At 45.4% G+C, this 15,017-nt stretch overlaps 1 protein-coding gene across 2 annotated transcripts in view; it reads right to left on the bottom strand.

Moving 5' to 3' along the window:
• The window catches only part of RORA (RAR related orphan receptor A), a 763,546-nt gene that overhangs the window by 694,227 nt on the left and 54,302 nt on the right, over positions 1 to 15,017 (bottom strand). The window lies entirely within an intron of this gene.

The raw sequence follows: 15,017 nt of genomic DNA on the forward strand, positions 1-15,017 counted from the left end.
GTGCATTCACACAGCATGTGCTCCATAAATGTCAGTTTTCTTCTCCTCCTGTCTTTTCTTAATGTTTTATTGTTTTGACTGTTCTTATCTCTACTATTGGGCTTGAGTGCATGTAACTACAAAAATAGAATCTCAAAAAAAAAGTCCTTATGTATTATTTGAATCTTTAAACAGTAAGCAACTTGGATTGTAGATAATTTGAAGATGCTAATTACAGGCAATTTCTTCTCATCGCCAATATGAAGTTCAAATCTATTAGTCCAAAAACATACTTATCTTCCCCCCACAAAAGCCACTTAAAAACACAAACTCATGGGGTCCAAATAAAAATACATATCATATTTTTATTTGGCAACAGTTCAATAAATTATGGTATAACCATATGAACTGTACATCTAGCCACTGAAAATCATGTTTTTGGACCATTTTTAATCACATGGCAAACGCATAAGATACAATATTTGATGCAAAAGGCAGAACGCAAATAAGCAAAAATAAAAATGTAGATATACACACCTATATGTAAAAAGTAGTCCTGAAAGTGGATATTTTGTTATCATTTTCTATTCCAAAACGAGCATATAGTTTTGCCTGTAATTAATCAGAAAAAAAAAGATGGCCTTAAAATATTTCACAGTATAGAAATGACGTAACTCCCATGAACTGTAACGAATGTGCTTTGCAGTGTAATACGTAACTGTCCCCTGTTGAAGGCATCCATGTAAAATCATTAGTCCCACGGAAAGATGTGTCTGGTAATGATATGGTCCGGTCCTCAGTCCTGGGTCATTACAGTGGTCATGGTTTCAAATGAACTAAAAAATTTTAAAAGCAAAAGAAGAAATATCTTAGTCTGTATTTTAAGAGACTCTAGCTTTAACAAAAGGCCACACACAAAAGCCCCTGCAAAGGCTGCTGTTCAGGAAGGAGATGCTGCCAGTAGGGGCATCTCTGGCACTAACAGTGGTCTCGGTGAGGGACTCTACAGACTGTGAGCTACATAAGGGGGAAAGGTGACAGCCATCTATGGCCCTCTCTTTTAGCCTTGACGTTTAAAAATAACTTAATTCTAGATCTGGCTCAACCCAACCCAGCTGCATCTTATTATGGCTAAAGAAACCAACGTAGGAAAAGGTTAAGTGTTTTATTAAATATCTATGGACCCACAGTTAGCAAAAGACCTGAGACCATAGTTTCCCAGCACACAATCCGATCCTCCTTCACTTCCCTAGTAACTGCTTTGGCCAGCTCAAAATAGGTGGGCTGCCCATCACCAGTTTCCAGGTACTTACAAGTCTTCAGCATAAAACTGAAAACAAGGCCACTGAGGAATTTGGCAGAACACAGAACTGTTGTATGCTCCATGTAATAGGGTCAAAGCAGGTCTCACCACCTATGCGTCACTCACTGCACTCAGCAAAACGACTCATAAGGTGCAGGGACCTGATTTATGTTGGGTGATAAGTCAATGAATGAATCAATCAGCACCAGTGGCTCCAAGTAGCAACAGAAACACACTTAACCTAGTAACACATCATGATTTCCTCCCACCTAAGTTAGGGGGGGTTTAAAAAATTCTACTTGCTATTTTCCAGTTAACTATCTATTTCTCTGTTTATCTGTGTGTGGATATGCTTGCATTTATCAGTTGCTTTAGTGTCCGTATACCAAGTCATGGAAGGCCACATAGAAATTACATAAACAAGGGGCCTGGGTCCCAGAGCAGAGCCCAAGAGGATACATGTCCCAGGAGACACCAGTTGCTCAGGGAAAATCAAACACTAGAGATCAGCATCATGATGGGACAGGGTACCGAGCAATATCTGTTCAGAGGTAAGTCAGCAATGCAGAGCCATAAATTCCTCCAGGTAGAGGCCTCAGAGGGCAGGACATTTAGAAGGTTCTGGAATGTGACAAATTAGAAAAGGGAAGAAAACACCACCAGCAGCCAACATGTAGACCCGAGCTCATCGTCAGATGAAAGCAACTCAAGATTTGTACTTCCTACTTGGGAACGGGGAGATGCTGAGGGTAGAGACAAAATTGAGACCAGATGTGTGTTGAGCAGGGCACACAGGTGACACAGAAGCAGCAGTAACTGGTCGGGGAGGAATCACGGCTGCGGGTTTGCGCAAGGGCAGTGACAACTTCCACAGTGTCATAGGAAATCTGGAGTCATCTTCTCATCTCAAAACCATCGCACAGCTCACACACAATCACACATCATTCATTGTGAGCATTTTACACACAAAGGACCACACTGAGCTCTTGACACATCATTTATTTCTCCAAAAAGAGACTGTCGCCCTTGTGATTCACATGGAGAAACTGCGCCTTGGCTGAGACGAAATGACTTGCCCACGGTAACACAGCAAGCCGTAGAGGGATTTGATCTGAATCACTCAGATCACTGAGTCTGGGCTCAGTAAACCGTTGGCTGGTTTAAATGCCTATGCAACCCAAAACTCCAAAACATACACAACATCCTACAAGTGGAGGTTTCATCTCCCAAGAGAGCGGAGGTGTGTCTGCATTGATGGTTCGGCCAACAGGTGAGCCCAGGTGGCTCAGCGGCCGGTCTCAAACCAAAAACATGTGGAGCCTGTATTGTATCCTTCGTCTTTTTCTGACTTTAGAGATACATTCCACATTTGCTGTCTCTCTGTAGTGTCCAACCCAGAACTCCCAGCACTGGCTGGCCGGCTGAAAATTTTCATATGCGGCAAAACAACGCTACTCCATGCTGATTAGAAAGACTGAGGGTGAAGGGTTGGTGGAATTTTTAAACAGTAAAAACCTTGCTTTTCCCCGAACAATCAGGTGTCATTGCTTTATTTCTATCAAGAACAGTAGCAAACCTAAGCAGTGCGACAACCGTTGCCGTATGCAGGCCCTGCTTTTCTGAAAAGGCCAGAATGCTTTGCAATTAGGACAGCACTTGTATGCTCTTAAATACCTACAAGCCCTTTGTTCCTGTTGGGTACATCATGCGAGCTCTGCGTGCACTTGCCCCAGCAAAGCCCTTTCCTTCCTGAGCAATGCTAGCTACATTTTTTTTTTCTCAACCTCTGACACCGTTATCACAAACTCTGAATCAGTAAGGCCTAAATTAACGCTATGTCTACCAGATCCTCAGTTCTATAGAAGGCTACCGCGAAGGGCTGAAGAGATCTGGAAGCTGAAAGACTGATTCCTGAAAAATCACGAGAGGTATGGAGCGATGTCAGAAGCTTACAAATGTTCCAGGTAATTAGAGAGCACTTTCCAAGAAGCACCACAAAATTCCAAGTGCCCATCAATACTAAAGAATACCAGGCCACTGACTGTACAGCAGAGAGCCTTTCCAAAGGCAGACTGGCAGCTCTGCCCAAGGCACCCTGCATCCTGCGCCACATCCCCGTCTCCTGCAGCTCCATCACACCCTCTCAAGCTCCTACTGAGAAGTAGGCAAACTGCTTCTCTCTGTAGTTCCCCTAGCAAACCCCAAGGAATAAACTGCCGTAATGTGAAACACAGAATTTGTGTGTGAAAGGACAAAATGTCATCCTTTTCACCTTCCCGCTGCCTCAGCACAGGGGTCTCTTCCCCATGTCAACAGCACACCAGGCGTCAGGGGGCATAAGTCAGTTTTCTGTGAGATTTGGGCTAGAAACATTGTTTGTGGCTGCAACTCCAACTGTCATCCACCGGGATTATTTCTTACTGAGATTACAGCCCCATCTTCTCAACAGTTCAAAAGCAGCTGCGAGTATCCTGCTCCCCTCTTTATTTCCAGAGCATTTCTGAGATTGCAGAGCTGCTAAGCCTCACCAAAGTCAAGGCCTTCATCTAATTGCTCCTTCTGATCCAGTGTCTTTATCCTAGACCATGGCCATTAGTGGCGGGTTTCAAACTCTTTGTTCCGTAGAACTTTTACCCTCAAGAAAGTCCATTCTTAACACCAGTAAGTGAACTAGATCAAAGGCCTAATTAGAAGAGAGGTGGAGACCTGGGTCCCAACAATCCCAAGGCTGGAGAGTCTGAGGGTTCTGTGGATGACTTGAGAGTGGAAACACAGGACGGGAGGGGTTCATAAAAATGAAAGAGGGGGAAACAGCACCCCACTGTAAACACAAAAGCTGGAAATTTTCAACCCATTCTTAATTGCACAGGGCGTGTGGAAATATCAAACTCAGAGGCCTGTCTTACAAAAATTAATAATATCTACCCCTAACTCCAGATACTTGCAGAGATCTCGTTTAATCCCCACAGTTTCTACCTGTGCCTTACAGATTTTCAGCTGACAGATGAAGAAGGTGAAGCCCAGAGTGATGAAGTAACTTGCCCAAGACCACATAGACCTAAGTGGCAGAAGTGTGACTTTAGCTCGATGTGGGACTCTGAAACCTTTACTTTTAATGCATGCTGGGCTGCCACCAGATGCAACTTTTTTTTTTTTTTTTGAGACGGAGTTTCGCTCTTGTTACCCAGGCTGGAGTGCAATGGCGTGATCTCGGCTCACCGCAACCTCCGCCTCCTGGGTTCAGGCAATTCTCCTGCCTCAGCCTCCCGAGTAGCTGGGATTACAGGTGCACACTACCATGCCCAGCTAATTTTTTGTATTTTGAGTAGAGACGGGGTTTCACCTTGTTGACCAGGATGGTCTCGATCTCTTGACCTCGTGATCCACCCGCCTCAGCCTCCCAAAGTGCTGGGATTACAGGCTTGAGCCACCGCGCCCGGCCATTTATTTGTATTTTTAGTAGAGATGGGGTTTCACCGTGTTGACCAGGATGGTCTCGATCTCTTGACCTCGTGATCCACCCGCCTCGGCCTCCCAAAGTGCTGGGATTCCAGGCGTGAGCCACTGCGCCCGGCCAGATGCAACTTTTTCAAACTCTTCTGTGTGGGACCTATCAGCGCAATGAAAGAATATTCTAATATGTGGGGGGAGAAACGTAGCAAGTGTAAACATTGATGATGCCATCTTTTTTTGTTAAAGACTGAAACATTTCAAGAGCTCTTTAAGAGGTTACTGAGGACCTTGATGAAGAGGTAAGAAAGACACTGACAAGTATTCAGGATCTACAAAACTGACCAGTTTCTACTGAATACCTACTACATGCCCAAGCGCCAGAGGGACACAGACAAATGTGTCTCTTGGAATGCCAGAATAATTTTCCCACATCAGCCTTCTGAATCTGATTAGAGAGGAGGGCCCAGGGACAGAAACAAATAAAAAGAGGAAAAGACACAGAATAGAAGCAGGCAGAAGAACAGAAGAAAAGGGATGAGGCAGGAGAGGAGCAGTTAATCTTACACAGCATTTGAGCTTTTCAAATGTAACTGCACATCCACTGAAAGGTATTACATCACCTTGTATTTACCTGGTGCTTTTTGGTTGACTCTCATGGCACCATGATTTTTGTTTTTTTTTTGAGACGGAGTTTTGCTCTTGTTACCCAGGCTGGAGTGCAATGGCACGATCTCGGCTCACCGCAACCTCCGCCTCCTGGGTTCAGGCAATTCTCCTGCCTCAGCGTCCCGAGTAGCTGGGATTACAGGCACGCGCCACCATGCCCAGCTAATTTTTGTATTTTTAGTAGAGACGGGGTTTCACCATGTTGACCAGGATGGTCTCGATCTCTTGACCTCGTGATCCACTTGCCTCGGCCTTCCACCTCAGGCACGGTGGCGCGTGCCTGTAATCCCAGCTACTCGGGAGGCTGAGGCAGGAGAATTGCCTGAACCCAGGAGGCGGAGGTTGCGGTGAGCCGAGATCGTGCCATTGCACTCCAGCCTGGGTAACAAGAGCGAAACTCCGTCTCAAAAAAAAAAAAAAATTTATTTTTCCCCATCCTCATCCCCACAACCTCCTCACCAACAATTATCTGAGCCCAGGTATGTTCACCTCTTTTTAAGACCTGCCCTCCCCGAAATTACAATAGAGGGTGACAAAGATGAAGCTGCAGTCACCAGACATGTCAAACTGCAGTGAGACACACACAAAACCACAGAATCAGCTGCATCCCCAATGCTTCTCTGTTCAAAAGCCTGGAATCAGCTGAAACGAGAGCTTCTGTAAAAATCACTGTTCACTTAGTACTCAGCAGTTAAGTCTCTTAAATGTCAACCTGCTAGGAATTATTTTAAAAGCTTTTTTGTTCCTTCATTAAAAACCTCAAAGCTATTGAGTCTTCCAGCTGAACCCTGATATTCATATAGACAGGAAAATACCAGTGTTCTTTCATATATATATATATATATATATATATATACATGCTAGGTTTGAACAATTTTGAGTTAAAGAATGTATCCACATCACTAGAGACACTCAGGTTAATACTAAACATTGAGTTCCTTATCCAGATATTTATAAGCTTTTAGAACTCTTTAGTGGATGCAGATAATTTGGCCAGGAGTTTTGTGTGTGTGTGTGTTTTTTTTTTAATTTCACTGAGAGGTTTCTCTACAACCAGGGCTCTGGCTAAATCCACTGGCCCTACAATTTGGCTATGTGACCACCAGGTGGTGATAGTGTGCCACAATCCAGGACCAGCAAGGTTGGCATGAGTGAGTTTCCCCACACTTTCTGTGTTGAAAACCAACCTCTCACTTAACCCCCTGCCACATTTAAGGTGTTAATTTTAGTACAGCATCTCGACCACCACCTCTAGGTTAAAGCCTTCATAATCTGTGCAAATGAAATCTAAGCTGGCGTTCAGAGCCCTCCAAGCGGTCCACTCCACCCACTGCTCTCCTACACAGCCCCTATATTAAAGCCACACTTCAAAGCATGCTTCCTGCACATTCACACAGATGTAAAAATGGTTCTAACATTTGTTGCTTCTGTCTAGTTGCTCTTGTGGATACCCCCTAATGTTCACCCGCCTTTTCCGACACCTATAAAATATTTGGAAACACTCGCTCAGACAAAACTCCACGAAACAGTTGTAAAAGCCCAGAATTCTACTAGTATTCAGGGATATGCTGAGTGTCGTTTCTCGTAGAAAACTTGCTTTATACACACACACACACACACACACCCATATGCACATACATATATACATACATATACATATATGTACAATTCATTACATATATAGACATATAAATGTGTACGTGTGTGTGTGTGTGTGTGTGTCTGTGTGTGTATGTATTTGAGATGGAGTCTCACTCTGTGGCCTAGGCCGGAGTGCAATGGAGTGATCTTGGCTCACTGCAACCTCCACCTCCTGGGTTCAAGTGCTTCTCCTGCCTCAGCCTCCCTAGTAGTTGGAAGCACAGGTATGCACCACCATGCCCAACTGATTTTTGTATTTTTAGTAGAGACAGAGTTTCTTTCATCATGTTAGCCAGGTCGGTCCTGAACTCCTGAGCTCAAGTGATCCTCCCACTTTGGACTCCCAAAGTGCTGGGATTACAGCACAGTGAGCCACTGTGCCCAGCCCTTGTATTACACACTAATCTTGATATATTTTTAGGATAAATAAAAACGGGTGTGTTGATGAGAGCTATCACATAACCTGCCTTATCGACTTAGCTCTATCTCCTGAACATCTTTCCATGTCACTAAATGATAACATGAAGCATTTTATGGTTCCCCCTCACCAGGAGTCTGCTGGGTCTGGAGGACAGTAAGCTGGGCTTGGGTCAGAACACTGAGCTTCAGTCCTGGTTTCGGCAGGTGCTAGCCGTGTTTGGGCAAGTTATTTAACCTCTCTGAGCCGCAAGCTGCGTGGGTGTAATACTGACCTCTCAAAGTCTCTGACAGCCTAAAGGAAATCACTCATCTCATCATTTCTAGCTTGGAACCTGCCTTGGAGTGACCTCTCAATTACTACTCATTTCTCTCCACTTAGTTGATGTGATTTCTTTCTCCCTCCAAGCCACACCGCTCTTTGGACCTTCCTGTGCCTCCAACCTGCTGGATCTCGCCTTAGAGGACTCTGGGAACTTGCTGTCCTCCCCCTGCCAGAGGATAAGAAAACTCCTAAAGGTAGGGCTGGCCTGACTCCTCTGACTGGCCCCAGGGATCCCCTTGCACATGCTGAGTCCCCTACAGATATCCCAGGCATCTGTGGAACTGAATGAAGAACCCAGCCTCCCTTCACCTTAACCCTTGCCCTTCTGGGCCTTGCACTCTCGCAGCCCTGTACACAGCTTGGGGAAGAAAGTCTGGCCTCTTTTCAGGCTTTGCCTTGACTTGATGTTAAAAAATATTTTCAGTCTGGAGCTTGGCTCTTTGGGGTCCTGATGATGCCTCCCTGCCTAGTGTTCTCTGCCTACAGCTTCTCTCTTGGCAGCCAGCTCTGCCTCCTCTTCTGCAGGCTCCTCATCTGTAGTAGCAGAGGATGTAGTAGCACCTTGCTAAGAGAGAGAAGCGGTGTCCCCTCTCTGTCCCTTCCTCACACAGTACATGGACACCACAGCTATAGCAGGGAACTAGTCCACGCTGAGGCTTTCTCCAGCCTGTCCAGCATTCATGTTTCTTTATTGTTACTTGTGGCTTGGTTTTGTTTTTCCATTTTCATGAAAAAAAAAAGTTTTCCTTTTTTGGCTCTTCTTTCAACAGTTGATTGATTTTCACTGGATGCTGAAGCCACTTCCTCTTTTCCTTCGACATCCCCAGCAACTGTCTTCCTTACAAATGGCCTCAGAAAGAAAAAAAAAAAGAAGAAAATAGCTCACATTAACAGTACAGGGCACCTGGGAAGAAAAATCCATTGGGTTTCATCAGCAAGTATGATGTTCCTTGGGTAGCATCCCAGGGTGGACCTTTCTGTTGACCCTGTCAGGCTTGTAAAATTGAAAAGAAGCCCCAGAAAGCAGCTGTCACTCTGCAAGACACCTACCCCCAGAGGTGCAGTGTCCATCAGGTTAGTTCTTAAGTGTGTGTACTAGAATTGGATGTGGGTGTGTTTACATCTGCACTGCCTCCTGGCTGTGTGACCCAAGGTGAGCTGCTGTGTCTTGCTGATCATCTCCAGCTTCCTCATTTGTCAAATGGCTGGAGTCACGAGAGACTTCCGGTATTCGTTTCCTGTGGTTGCTATGATCAATTACCACAAAGGTAGCTTCAATCAATACAAATCTATTAACGGTTCTGGAAGTCAGAAGTCTTCAAATCAAGGAGTTGGTAGGCTTGTATTTCTTCTGAAAGCTACAGGGAGAAATCTGTTTTCTTGTGTTTTCTACTTTTTGCAGGCCACCTGCATTCTCTCTGCCTTTCTTCCACTTCCAAAGCCAGGAGTGTAGCATCTTCAGATCTCTCTTTCTCTTGCTGTCTGTGTGTCCTGTGCTTTTGCCATTAAATCTCCCTCTTTCACTCTGACTTTCCTGCCCGCCTCTCATAAGGACCTGTAATTACTCCGGGCTCACCCAGTTAATCCAGGATCATCTCCCCGTCTCATGGCCCTAATTTAACCTCATATGCAAGGTCGTCTTCCATACAAGCTAACATATTTCCAGGTCCTGGGGATTAGGGTCCTGGACATCATCAGGGGGACATTATTTTGCCAATCATACTTCTCTCGTAGTCATTATGAAAATATTAAAAAGAGCATCTATGTGTATTTTTCAGCACAATCCTGGCACATTGTAAGAGCTCCAAATACATAGCCATGATTACATCGAGATACTCATACCAGCGCCGGCAGTCAGAAGAGAAGGGGCTGTTGCTGCTTAGCTAGGTAAAGCAGGGCCATTTGGATCAACCTTGAATGAAAGCACGAGGAAGCGTAAATGGGCTGGCCAGTGCACAGAGACGTCCTTTTACAGCTCCACATCCTCACTCTTCATTTTCAAAACCAGTCTTTATCGGACATCCTCTGATATCATACTCTTCATTCCTCATAACAGCCGTTTCTGGTAGCTACGACAGCCTTATTTAACAGGTGATGACAGTCAGACTTTGGTTACACAATGTGGTCAGTCTGTTCAGCTAGTGACCAGCAAAGGCAGGATTTGAACTTGCTTTTGTCTGATTTAAGCCCGTCCTCTTTCCAGGCTCCAGGACTTGGCGACATGCTGGCTCATACACATTCTGATCATCAAAACTACATCAGACCTGCCCCACGGGCAGCGGGCACACTTGGCTTTCAGGGCAGAATTCAAGTTTTTGCTTCTCCGGTGTCCTCCACAGCCCTTCACCCATTCAGGGGCACATGGTGGGTGGGCCAAGCCATTCTTGCGATCTTGCTAGGAACAGGAAAGCCCAATGAGAGACATAAGTGTTTCTGGGGCAAGAGTTCTTAGCCCTGGCATGTGTTAGAGCGACCTGGAGAGCCTGCTAAACCAGACTGCTGGCCCCACCCCCAGAGTTCAGCAGGTCTGTATTTGCATTTCAAATACGAACCCAGGTGATGCTGATTCTGCTAACCCAGGCCCACACCCTGAGAACCACCCCTCTGCAGGGATCTGGAAGCAAATATATTAGAGAAGAATACACTGCTCAGATGTGGAGTATTAACACTCGCTGGTCCCCATCCACTCCACGTTTGGACTTCTATGGATCCGCTAGACCTGCTTGACCAATACTTCCCAGCAGAGCAGAGGGGCGGCCGTTTCCCTATAACCTATGACACACTGCTCACTGTCCAGTGCTCCTCGACGCGGCCCCCACTGGGAATCTTAGCTCTACCGGCCACATCTTTAGCAGAGAGGCCCGGGTCATCTGTCCTCCCTGTCTCTTCAGCTCAGCCAAACAATAATACACAGCACAAGACACAAAACGTTGCCTTTGGAAACGAGGCAGCCGGGGAGAGGAACAACGCCTTTAAAAGGGCAAAGGTTCTTCGGGACACGGATCCTCAACATCTCCCCCTGCAGCTCCAAGTCAAGGCTTGCCAGGGTTCGAGTTCTCAAGTGTGCTCCAGTGGTGTTACTTAGATGTGACCCTATAGGCTGTAGGGCATGCATATTAGCATATTTTGCAACAGCTGTTGATGAAGATTTTAAGATTTGCTCAGGGGACCAGTTGCAGTGAGAAGCATTTTATGAGAACAATACATATCGTAGACATCTGAGTATATTTCCATGAGAAAATAAAGATGAAGAAACAAAAGAAATGGTATAGTGTTCTTACACAGCAGATGAATATTTAATACACTGGAGGTTATCTTTAAGAGAAAAAAATACCCTTTACAGTTTTACATGCTTCCTACAATAGCAATCCATATACAAAATGAGAAGCACTACAGCCACCCATATAAATACTACGTATTTCATTATCCCTTTCTCATAGTGGCACAAAGACCAGTTGCTACATGAAGTATCATGAAAACATAAATTAGGGGCTATAAACACCATATTTAAAGGATGAGGCCGTCTGTATCAGTTGGCTTAACACAGGCCGCGAACAAGTCTGAGGAACTGGTAGGACAGGAGGGAAACTCGGGTAGTATATGCAGATCCTAGGACCGCAGCCCCCGATGCTCCAGGAGGGGCTCTCAAAACAGAGTTTGAGGGGGATAAAGTGGATTTCTCAGGGGCCCGGAGGAACGATCCTACTTTCAGGCGACCCTTGCCACCTCAGGAGGGACCAATTCACAGACTCCTTTTCACCCCTATTTTTAACTTCTTGGCAATATAACCAGTACAATGGGAAAATCGCCCGAAGTAAATACATACTCTCATTTGATTCTTCTCCTGGCAAGTAGTTTTCTACTATTCTCTATTAGAATCATTTCCAGGATAAATCACACTTCAGAGGCAGAGCTTAAGACTAAGTGTCCCCCAAGGAGCAAGCATCCTGGGGTGGGAGGAGCGGCAGGAAGGCGTGGCTTTGCTCTCCGCTGTAGATCTGCGTCCAAGCAACAACTCCTTTGAGAAGCCTCTGCACGTTTTTCACCTTCAAGCCTCCTTCGCTACTATTATTTCCCCTGAGTTTTGCTACCAAACAAAATTACCTGTAGTAATATATAAGTATTTTTCCATGAGACAGTGTATTATTGGTAACATTTCTGTGGTTTTTAAACTGTATTTTGTTTTTCCTTTTCCATCTCCCTTTCCTGGTATGAATCACATCTTTGAACATTCTCTTTACACTGGGCAGTGCACAAGGATCTTCTCACAGAACGCTCATCTCAACCCTGTGAGCTGGGTACCACTAGTACCCCCGTTTTATTTATAAGAAAACAGGATCCCGGCAGTGAAGTGACCCGCTCAAGATCGTGCAGCTGGAAAGCTGGTAGGAACCTAAAACCCAGATCTGTCTGCAAAGTCCGTACTTTCAACCACTGCCCTGTGCAGCCGGAATGAACGCATGTCACCATTCTATGTTACTACAGTTCCCTATTAAAGAGAAAACTATTAAAACGACTTTAAAACTTATGAAGGAGAAATGCATAACTTGCCTTAGAATTTTTTTTTTTTTTTTTTTTTTGAGACGGAGTTTCGCTCCTTACCCAGGCTGGAGTGCAATGGCGCGATCTCGGCTCACTGCAACCTCCGCCTCCTGGGTTCAGGCAATTCTCCTGCCTCAGCCTCCTGAGTAGCTGGAATTACAGGCACGCGCCACCATGCCCAGCTAATTTTTTGTATTTTTAGTAGAGACGAGGTTTCACCATGTTGACCAGGATGGTCTCAATCTCTTGACCTCGTGATCCACCCACCTCGGCCTCCCAAAGTGCTGGGATTACAGGCGTGAGCCACCGCACCTGGCCTGCTTAGAATTTTTTAAACACCTAAAATAGTTTTCAGGCGTCCCATTCAAGTCTTCATGGACCCCTAGCTGTCCTAGACCTCACATTAGAAATCACTGACCTAGACTCAACTGAACGTCATTTGCCATGTGAATCTTCTAGGTCTGCTCAAAATACCTAGTTAAAAATTATGTCTGATGCTCTGGAATATAAAGTCACATAAATTAAAATACTGAATGACATCAAGTCTCTTTTTCTGAGTGTGTAAGATAAGGACCTGCTTTGTCACCCAGGCTGGAGGGTAGTGGTATGACCATGGCTCACTGCAACCTCCACCACCCAGACTGAACAGATCCTCACACCTCAGCCTCCTGAGCCGCTGGCACTATAGAGATGTGGGGCCTGTGCCACCATGCCTGGATAATTTTCTGTAGAGAGATCTATGTTGGCTGGGTGCGGTGACTCACGCCTGTAATCCCAACGCTTTGGGAGGCCAAGGTGGGCACGTCACAAGGTCAGGAGTTCAAGACTAGCCTGATCAACATGGTAAAATCCCATCTCTACTATAAATACAGGTGTTCGCCACCACACCTGTAATCTCAGCTACCCGGGAGACAGAGGTTGCAGTGAGCCATGATTGTGCCACTGCACTTGGTGACAGAGGGAGACTCTGTCCCAAAAAAAAAAAAAAGTTCTATGTTGCCTGGGCTGGTCTCCATCAAAGCTCTTCTTAAACTGGTCCTTTCTACCTTTTCAGATCCATCTTCCAGAACTGTGTCTGAATCACAGGTGAGAGGGCTGGGAATCTGTGCTTTAAGTAAGTTCCCCAGGACACTTTACTGGCAGAAATTGTGAAACACATTTCCGTCCTGTTCATGGCCGTTCACACACATGGTATGACCTCCTGGGGCAACTCACCATTTACAATGCACATTACCTACTCTCTCAGCTTTGTGCCGGGGTTCATGCCCATTCTCCAGCCTGATATGTATGTCTCATGTTTTCCTTCCAGGCCCGGCTCAAAGGTCTCCTCGGAAAGCCTTACCTGCAGGCTTCTGTTAGAATGTACCACATCCCACCCACCCACCACAGCACCCAGCCTACATTCTGCCTTCTTTCATGGCGAGCCATTTCCTAGTCTCACCCAGTGGACAGAAATCTCTTTAAGAATTAGACTGGTTCTTACTAACCTTAGCTTCCCCAGCTCTTAGCCAACCCCTGGCCATAGAACGTTCTTAGTAAGGATCAGCAGATTTGATTTGTCACTGGCAACCACAAGTAGCCACTATTCTAGAAACAGACTGCTCCCTTCTCACGCAGCTTATGCCACTGGCAAAAGGGGGGCGGGAAATGCGATCCAGGATTAATAATGCACAAATGGTTCTCAGGAACTAGCATATCACAGTGTCAAAACTTCCTGTCATAAATTCTGACAAAATATTTTAGTATTTGCATTTGTCATCATCAACCACGCTCACACATAAAATGGAGCAAACGGCTCCTGCGCCTGATTACGCCTTCCCAGGCTCTGGTAAACCTCAGCCATATATACCTTACATTTTCATCTTGCATCTGTTCCCTAAGGAAAGAGAATTTTACTGATTACAAGCTAATGTTTATTGCACACTCACTATGTTTCAGAGACTGAAGCCTCCACTCTTAGGTATATCTGACCCTCGTAATAGCTCTCTGAGGTGGTGTTTTATCATCATTTTCTAGATGAGAGCACTCATCCCAGAGAGTTTAAATAACTTTCCCAGCTGCACAGCTATCAAAATTGGGGTTTGAACCCAAATCTGCTTAAGTGCCAAGCCCATGTTCTTCACTACTCTGCTAGTTTCTAAATAACAAGAGCCCCGTGATTTTACAGGCTATAAACAATGACATCAAAATATAAGTGGAAGAAGGAAAGTTTCTGGGTCTATGCTATGGCTAGCTGGAAAACAGTATTTCAGAGGTCATGGCTTGCATCAAATAACCTCACCCTGTCTAGAGCACAGGGATCATCAGGCAAAAGTCCTGGTGGGCAAGGACAGCACTGCAAGATGCCACGAGGGCTGTGTCCGTGGTCCTGAAAATTGAGGACTCAAATTTAGAAACTAGTATAAGGCTGCCCAGCCCAGACCGCAGCGAGAACAAATGCCAAGCTGCCTCAAGGGCAGTGTCTCATGAGGCTGTACAAAACACAAGGGCCAAAGAGACCAGGGAGATTCCTCATCTCATTTTCTCATTTTAATGATGGGGGCCAGGCACAATGGTTCATCCCTATAATCCCAGCACTCTGGGAGGCTGAGGTAGAAGAATTGTTTGAGTCTGGGAGTTTAAGACCAGCCTGGGCAACATAGTGGGATCCCATTTCTAAAAAAAAAAAAAAAAAAAAAAAAGGGGCCAAGC

The sequence above is a fragment of the Callithrix jacchus genome, chromosome 8, assembly GCF_049354715.1.
Source record: "Callithrix jacchus isolate 240 chromosome 8, calJac240_pri, whole genome shotgun sequence".
NCBI classification, from domain to species: domain Eukaryota; kingdom Metazoa; phylum Chordata; class Mammalia; order Primates; family Cebidae; genus Callithrix; species Callithrix jacchus.